Source organism: Gymnoscopelus braueri (assembly GCF_963280865.1).
Source record: "Gymnoscopelus braueri genome assembly, chromosome: 7".
Classification (NCBI taxonomy): Eukaryota; Metazoa; Chordata; class Actinopteri; order Myctophiformes; family Myctophidae; genus Gymnoscopelus; species Gymnoscopelus braueri.
The window spans coordinates 54,099,806-54,107,271 of NC_137608.1; the positions used below are offsets into that span (position 1 = coordinate 54,099,806).

General features: G+C 37.0%; 1 protein-coding gene across 1 annotated transcript in view; it reads left to right on the forward strand.

Moving 5' to 3' along the window:
* The window catches only part of LOC308088137 (H-2 class II histocompatibility antigen, E-S beta chain-like), a 60,752-nt gene extending 57,814 nt beyond the window's left edge, over positions 1-2,938 (forward strand). The window contains exon 10 of the mRNA XM_080432513.1: positions 2,770-2,938. The gene's annotated coding sequence lies outside the window, so the exon portion shown is untranslated. The remainder of the gene's footprint in view (positions 1-2,769) is intronic.
* Positions 2,939-7,466: the final 4,528 nt, after the last annotated feature.

Consider the following 7,466-nt stretch of genomic DNA (forward strand, 5'->3'; position numbering starts at 1 on the left):
CCAAGATACTTTATGCACATTCCACAGCTTGGTTTATAATCTTCATAGTAAAAGGTTGATTCATGTCTTCAAAAATCTATCATCCTATCTTTTGTTTTGGATGTATTTATAGCTCTAAGAAGGACATGTCACATCAGGTGACAAACTCCTCAAGGACTGGACCAATAGGGTTGGACTCATTATTACTGAACAGACTCACAATGACTGTGTCGTCTGTTTATTGTTTAATGTAGCTTATTGTCAGATGACTCCATGTCAGAGTCAGTGAAGAACAAGGTGTTTTAATCTACTGTAATAATATGATATGATATGATATATTTGTATTGACAGATGACTCCATGCCAGAGTCAGTGAAGAACAAGGTGGCCATGGGAGCATCAGGTCTGGTTCTGGGTCTGGTCTTGTTCCTGTCTGGATTCATCTACTTCCAGTGGAAGAAACGAGGTGATTAGCATATTTAATTAACATGTTTAATTAACATGTTTCATTCATTAATCTACTACCAGTGGAAGAAATTAGATCAGATCAACAGAGGATCACATGACATGTGGAACCCTCACAGAAATGCAAACAAACAAACAAACAAACAAACAAACAAACAAACAAACATGTAAAGCCACAACCTAAACTGGTTTATATCGGTTTAGAACCTTAACCGGTTTAGACCAGTTTAGATGACCTAGTTAGAGGTCAAAGTGTGTTCTATGTTGTCACAGCTTTAATACATCAGTGTTACATTTAGTCCTAAATAAGAGTCAAATGTTCACAATAGTTCTGATGACTGAACCCTAATGTTGTGTTATTGTGATGTTGTGTTATTGTGTGTACATTTATTCATTTTATGGAGAAATACACACAATACAGTACATAGGATTTATTTGTGTGTCTGTTTTAACTGTCTCTCTTCTTCTTCTATCAGGTCGTATTCTGGTGCCGACAACCAATGACGATCTTTAGACTACTCTCACACACACCCAGGTTCACTTCCTCTTTCTTTTTACTAAACTTTTTTTTTTTGGTATGTATAAAAGTGTATAAAACTAGAAAACATACACAAAACAACATGCTTGTGTAAGAAGTGAAACAACTAGCCTGGTAAACCATCCCGGTCGCGTGAATTTACATTATCATGTGTCTTCTGCTTAATTTCTTATAATAATGAATCTAATAATCAAATTTAATAATCAAATGATTTGTTGTATCAGACAACACTGACGACAATGTGGTCAGGTGGGGGGGGGGTCCTCTTGGTACACTGTGTAGTTTGGACCATTCATCATCAATCAATATAAACAGGTGCAGGAGTTTAGATCCCATAGCCTGAGAGGACGGTCAGGTGATCAAGTCAGGTGTCACAAGTGTCTGTGATTCAGTTCAGTGAAGAAACAACACAATGCAGCCAAACTCTGAACCGATCAATTGTCAGTGAACTGAACCAATGATTCAGTTCATTGAACACAACATTTCAGTGAACTGTACCAATGATTCAGTACATTGAAAACACTGATCATTCCATCACTAGCAGGATCAAAGACAGAACCTTGTGGTCCAAAGGAGAGTGTTCTACCAACTGAGCTGCCCTTCCTACTAAGATACACTATTGACAAAGTATTGGTCAAATGTTGTTTGAATGGACTGAGTTGTTTCTACTTTGATGGTTACTGTAGTTGCAGGGAGGGTGCTGGGAGGTCAGGTTTTTAAGTAGTTTACTAATAACTTGTTCATGATCTATTAACTATTTATAGCATAGTTCTAAATCATTAACTGAATGTTAAAGGGCAAGACCACTTTGGTAGAGGTTTGGGTTGTGTAGTTACCTTGCCATGATGTAACTCCAAAGGTGGGCAAGAAATAAAAAATAATTGCTCCATTGATTAGAAATTGATAATTCAAAGTATGCTCCTCATTGACTTACATTGTACGGTAAAACAGCTCTCAAAGTCACTCTTTTAGCACATAAACAAACGCAAACAAAGTTGATTCAGACAATATAGAACATCACCAAACCCAGTACTGTTTTTTTTTTTTATAAAAATGTCAACTTCCTGTTGATTTTGCCATTTTTAATAAGTAGAAAACCTGGACTGGATCCACGGATCCGGATCCAGATCTTCAAATAGTAAAATCAACAGGAAGTTGACATTTTTATTAAAAAAACAAACAGTACTGGGTTTGGTGATGCTCCATATTGCCTGAATCAGCTATGTTTGGGTTCATTTATGTGCTAAAAGAGTGACTTTGAGAGCTGTTTTACTGCACAATGTAAGTCAATGAGGAGCATTTTTTTAATTACCAATTTCTAATCAATGGAGCAATTATTTTTGATTTCTTGCCCACCTTTGGGGTTACATCATGGCAAGGTAACTACACAACCCAAACCTCTACCAAAGTGGTCTTACCCGTTAACAAACATTTAAGTTAAGTTATGAATAACACATTAACTGATAATTTTGGAATGATTCATTTTACAATTAATTTACAATTAGAAGGGAAGGTTATTCTAAAGTGTTAACATGTTCACACAGTTAATACATTCTGATTCTTATTGGTTTATTGTCTTTTCACAGAACACCTGGGTGTGTTTTCAGAGAAGCAGAGAGTCATCGCTGCCCTCTGGTGGAGAGAGGAGGAAAATTGTGTGTCCATTCATCTTTAAATAGCACAATGATGACATCATCAACCTTTTTCACAATGTGTCCTTTAAAAATGCTAATTGGCTAGCCAAGGCTAACGATAATTAGTGTAGGCCCAGGTCAACATGGTTTTGAGGTTTATAGACATAGTTTCTGTGAGGTTAAAGGTCAGGGTTTAGGGTTAAGGTTAGGTTTATAGATATTTTGTGTATGAGGTTAAAGGTCAGGGTTTAGGCGCCACCTGGGCGACACACCAAAGGAAGAGGGAGTCCCAATTAGTGTGGGCGGTTCATCAAATTACTTTGTATAGTTTCTGTCGTCAGAAAACACAAACATAATATTTCAGTTCTAAACTATATTGAAACATTAAATAATGATCACACACACAATCAGAGTTCTTCATAACATTAATATTAATATCCATCTGAATGGAAGTCAGTCAGCCATGTTTGTGAAAAGGGTTTTATTATTTTATAATTGACCATAAGTCATTTATTATGTATTCATTTATAATGTGTGATAATTAATGTGTTACGATCATTATGACATCACTGTTTCCCTGTGATGGGTGGACCTGAACCCACTAGGGTGGTCTGAGGTGATGGGTGGACCTTAGCCCTGGTTCAGAGCGTTAGTGAGTTCCCTCTAACGCCCTGGAAGACCCCTCGCTCTGCGCTTGTACAAGGAATTCCACAGATTTTGGTTAATGGTTAAAGTTCAAATCCTCCAGATCTGTAGAGGGCACTGTGGAGTAAATACAAATAATTTCCGTCTCGCTGACATATTTTATTTTCTGCCCAAAAAGTGTATTTTACAGAGTAGGTGGGGTGCTGAGAGGCTTCCCACCTCCGAGAATAGACTTTCAACAACACAAAACAGCCTTTGCTTCGGTGAGTAGCAAAATGGTTTTGTTTATTTTCACTACTCTTGAGCACTCGCAGGGCAGTGGAATTCCTTGTACAAGCGCAGAGAGAGGGGTCTTCCAGGGCGTTAGAGGGAACTCACTAACGCTCTGAACCAGGGCTAGGTGGACCTAGACCTTCTAAGGTGGTCTGAGGTGAGAATGGTGGACTGCCACAGTCTATGACATTAATGGGAAACGCTGATGACATGCAATCATTTATAATTGCATGTGCATATACATCATTACTTAATATAATGATGTATATTTAATCATTCATGTGTATAATGAGCAGGGGAGCAGATCTCATTACAACTGGGGGGGGGGGTCACAAACAAGGAACATTCTCATCAATAATATCACCAACACAGAGTTCAATTCCTATTTTTGAATCCTGATTTGACTAATGATCAATACATCCAGTAATCAATACCTTCCGTATTATCAATATCTACTGTAAATGATCAATACCTAAAATGCTTATAAAACTGGGCAGAGCTCCCTGCCTAAATGTGTCCTATGTCTAAACTTCAATTGAATACATGATCCATACATTCAGTCTATCCTGCCCCATCGTCCCATGAGGTTTTAATTATGTTAATTATGTTAATTAGGATAATGAGACCTCTGGGTTGTGACAGTGACACAATGAGAGTCAACAATAACAGAAAGGTTGTGCAAACTTTACTAAAGTAAAGAACAAAATATGTCTAATTCAGACAGTTTAGATATTCCTAGCTTGGTCAGTATTATTTACCTTTCCGTTTTTCAGCTCCACTGTTGTGTTTCTATCCGTTCATTTTGGCTGAACTTCACTCATTAAACTAGTTAACAGCTCTGTGGACAAGTGATGATGATGATGATGATGAAACTTGTGGATTCGTTTATTTGGCAGTTGTTGATGATCAGGACACACGGGTGGCAAAAACAAAACCTTCACAAAGTATTGTGTTTACTGTATGTGAGAATGATTTCAAAAGTGGAATCACTTTCTTGTAAATATATATTTTAAATTATATCATTTATTTCTAAATATTTTATTGGAGGAACATGTCAGACATGTCCCCTCCTTCCCCCCTGGGATCTGCGCCCCTGATCATGAATGGTTTGAAGTTCAGATGTTAGATTTTGGCTTTAATTTGCTTGGTTTGAATGGAATGTCACAATATCAATAAAGGAATGAGAAAACATAATTGTGCCTCATATTCTCTTACATTTCACTGCAGGTGGGTTGCCAATTTCAGCCAATCAAGAGAGAGTGCCCATCATCAGCTTCAATGTTATAGTGTTCCAGTTTAAGTTTCATCACTTCCAATTCCACTTGTTTAATGTGTATGTGAGTTCTCTCTCCTGATTGGATAAGATTGGTATCCCGAACTGAAAATGCATTTATTTAGTAAAGAGCTGGAGAGACATGGACATTACATTACATTACAGTCATTTAGCAGACGCTTTTATCCAAAGCGACTTACAATAAGTGCATTCAACATAGGTAGGCAAGAAACCCAGAAGTCTGAAGTGCATTCTCTTCTAAAACAAGCAACTAAGAGTATACCTAGCGCTACGGTAAAAGTGCAATATATCAGCTACCCACTTTCTTAAACAGATGAGACTGTTACTGAACAAACACTCTATGGTAATGATTACTATCACAATATAGAGCTATTTAACACTGTTACTGAACAAACACTCTATAGTAATGATTACTATCACAATATAGAGCTATTTAACATTGTTACTGAACACACACTCTATAGCAATGATTACTATCACAATATAGAGCTATTTAACACTGTTACTGAACAAACACTCTATAGCAATGATTACTATCACAATATAGAGCTATTTAACACTGTTACTGTACAAACACTCTATAGCAATGATTACTATCACAATATAGAGCTATTTAACACTGTTACTGAACAAACACTCTATAGCAATGATTACTATCACAATATAGAGCTATTTAACACTGTTACTGAACAAACACTCTATAGCAATGATTACTATCACAATATAGAGCTATTTAACATTGTTACTGAACAAACACTCTATAGCAATGATTACTATCACAATATAGAGCTATTTAACACTGTTACTGAACAAACACTCTATAGCAATGATTACTATCACAATAGAGCTATTTAACACTGTTACTGAACAAACACTCTATAGCAATGATTACTATCACAATATAGAGCTATTTAACACTGTTACTGAACAAACACTCTATAGCAATGATTACTATCACAATAGACCACCGAAGTCCTGACGTCATTCGTTCATCCCCAGGTTTGCGGAAGTAATTTCTCTATGGAGAATAACATTGGGTCATCTTAGAATCGTCTCATATAAGAATTGTGGTCCAAAAATAAACAAACTGTCCCGGCGATATTGTCAGGGAGGAGGTTCTGTATGGTTTATGATAGTCAGTCACTTATATTTGATACAGTCTGTTTCTGGCGAAAATGTAACTAATTCGGCGGAAGTAACATCAGCGTTTTCTCACCGTCAGTTGATGCTTCATATCCATAAGAGTCAAACCGCCGGGGTCATTTGTTTATTTTTGGAACACAGTTCTTATTTGACGCGATATTAAATACGTCTATGAGATTCAGAACGGGAGTGGAAAACTGCAAACCAGGTAGACAAACAAAGGATGTGTAAATGACGTCAGACTTCGGTGGTCTATATAGAGCTATTTAACACTGTTACTGAACAAACACTCTATAGCAATGATTACTATCACAACATAGATCTATTTAACACTGTTACTGAACAAACACTCTATAGCAATGATTACTATCACAATATAGAGCTATTTAACACTGTTACTGAACAAACACTCTATAGCAATGATTACTATCACAATATAGAGCTATTTAACACTGTTACTGAACAAACACTCTATAGCAATGATTACTATCACAATATAGAGCTATTTAACATTGTTACTGAACAAACACTCTATAGCAATGATTACTATCACAATATAGAGCTATTTAACACTGTTACTGAACAAACACTCTATAGCAATGATTACTATCACAATATAGAGCTATTTAACAGAGCAGCATACAATCTCAACCTGTTGCTTTGTTGTTTATTTTTTTATTGGTGTTGTATTATAGAGTCAACACTACAACTACTAAGCAAGGTCGCTTTGATAACTTACAGTGTAGAGAAAGCTACACAGTGTGACTGAATGCATGTAAACAAGCAGAGATAGAAGCTAATGTGGCTATTGGAATGATGTTGGGGAGTGATGGGGGAAGCCCTGGAGGGAGACACTAGTCTCTCTCTGCTGTGATGAGATCTACAATAAAGTATGGAGTTTGGTTCCTGACAACTGAGTCCTGCATCTTCCTGATCTGTTTAACTTACATAAAGTAACATGTAAAAGCTGCCATTATAGGCCCGAACCCGACTATTACCACCATGTTAGGCCCGAAAGCCCGAAAAAACCTGAGGAGCCATACTGGATGCGTGATTATGAATCCCACCAAAGTATAGGATATGTGATCTTATTGGCTCCCTGGCAGGTTTAGTTTTACTGAGGTTAGGGTTAGGGTTAAAGACAACTTAGTTTCTTTACAACAAGGGTTATTTGATTAGTTAGTAATGATAATAATTAAAATATCATGTATTGCTTTCTATTGTTATAGTGATTTTAATGATTTTTAACTGGGGGCCGGGGGCATTCGATCCATTGGTAAATAGTCATGAACGCAGCCTCCGATTTCCGTTAAACTTTGTACGCACATCCCCACTAGGCCATGGAAGAAATGCCACCCTACATTTTTCAAATCAGCCTCATGGTGGCGCTGTAACAGGCAGATTCACGTTTTGGCTACAGTTGAAGAGTTATAGGCCGAAACGTGAACGAGGCGATGTCCGTGAGGAAGGAGGTCACAGAGAATATTCCATGATTT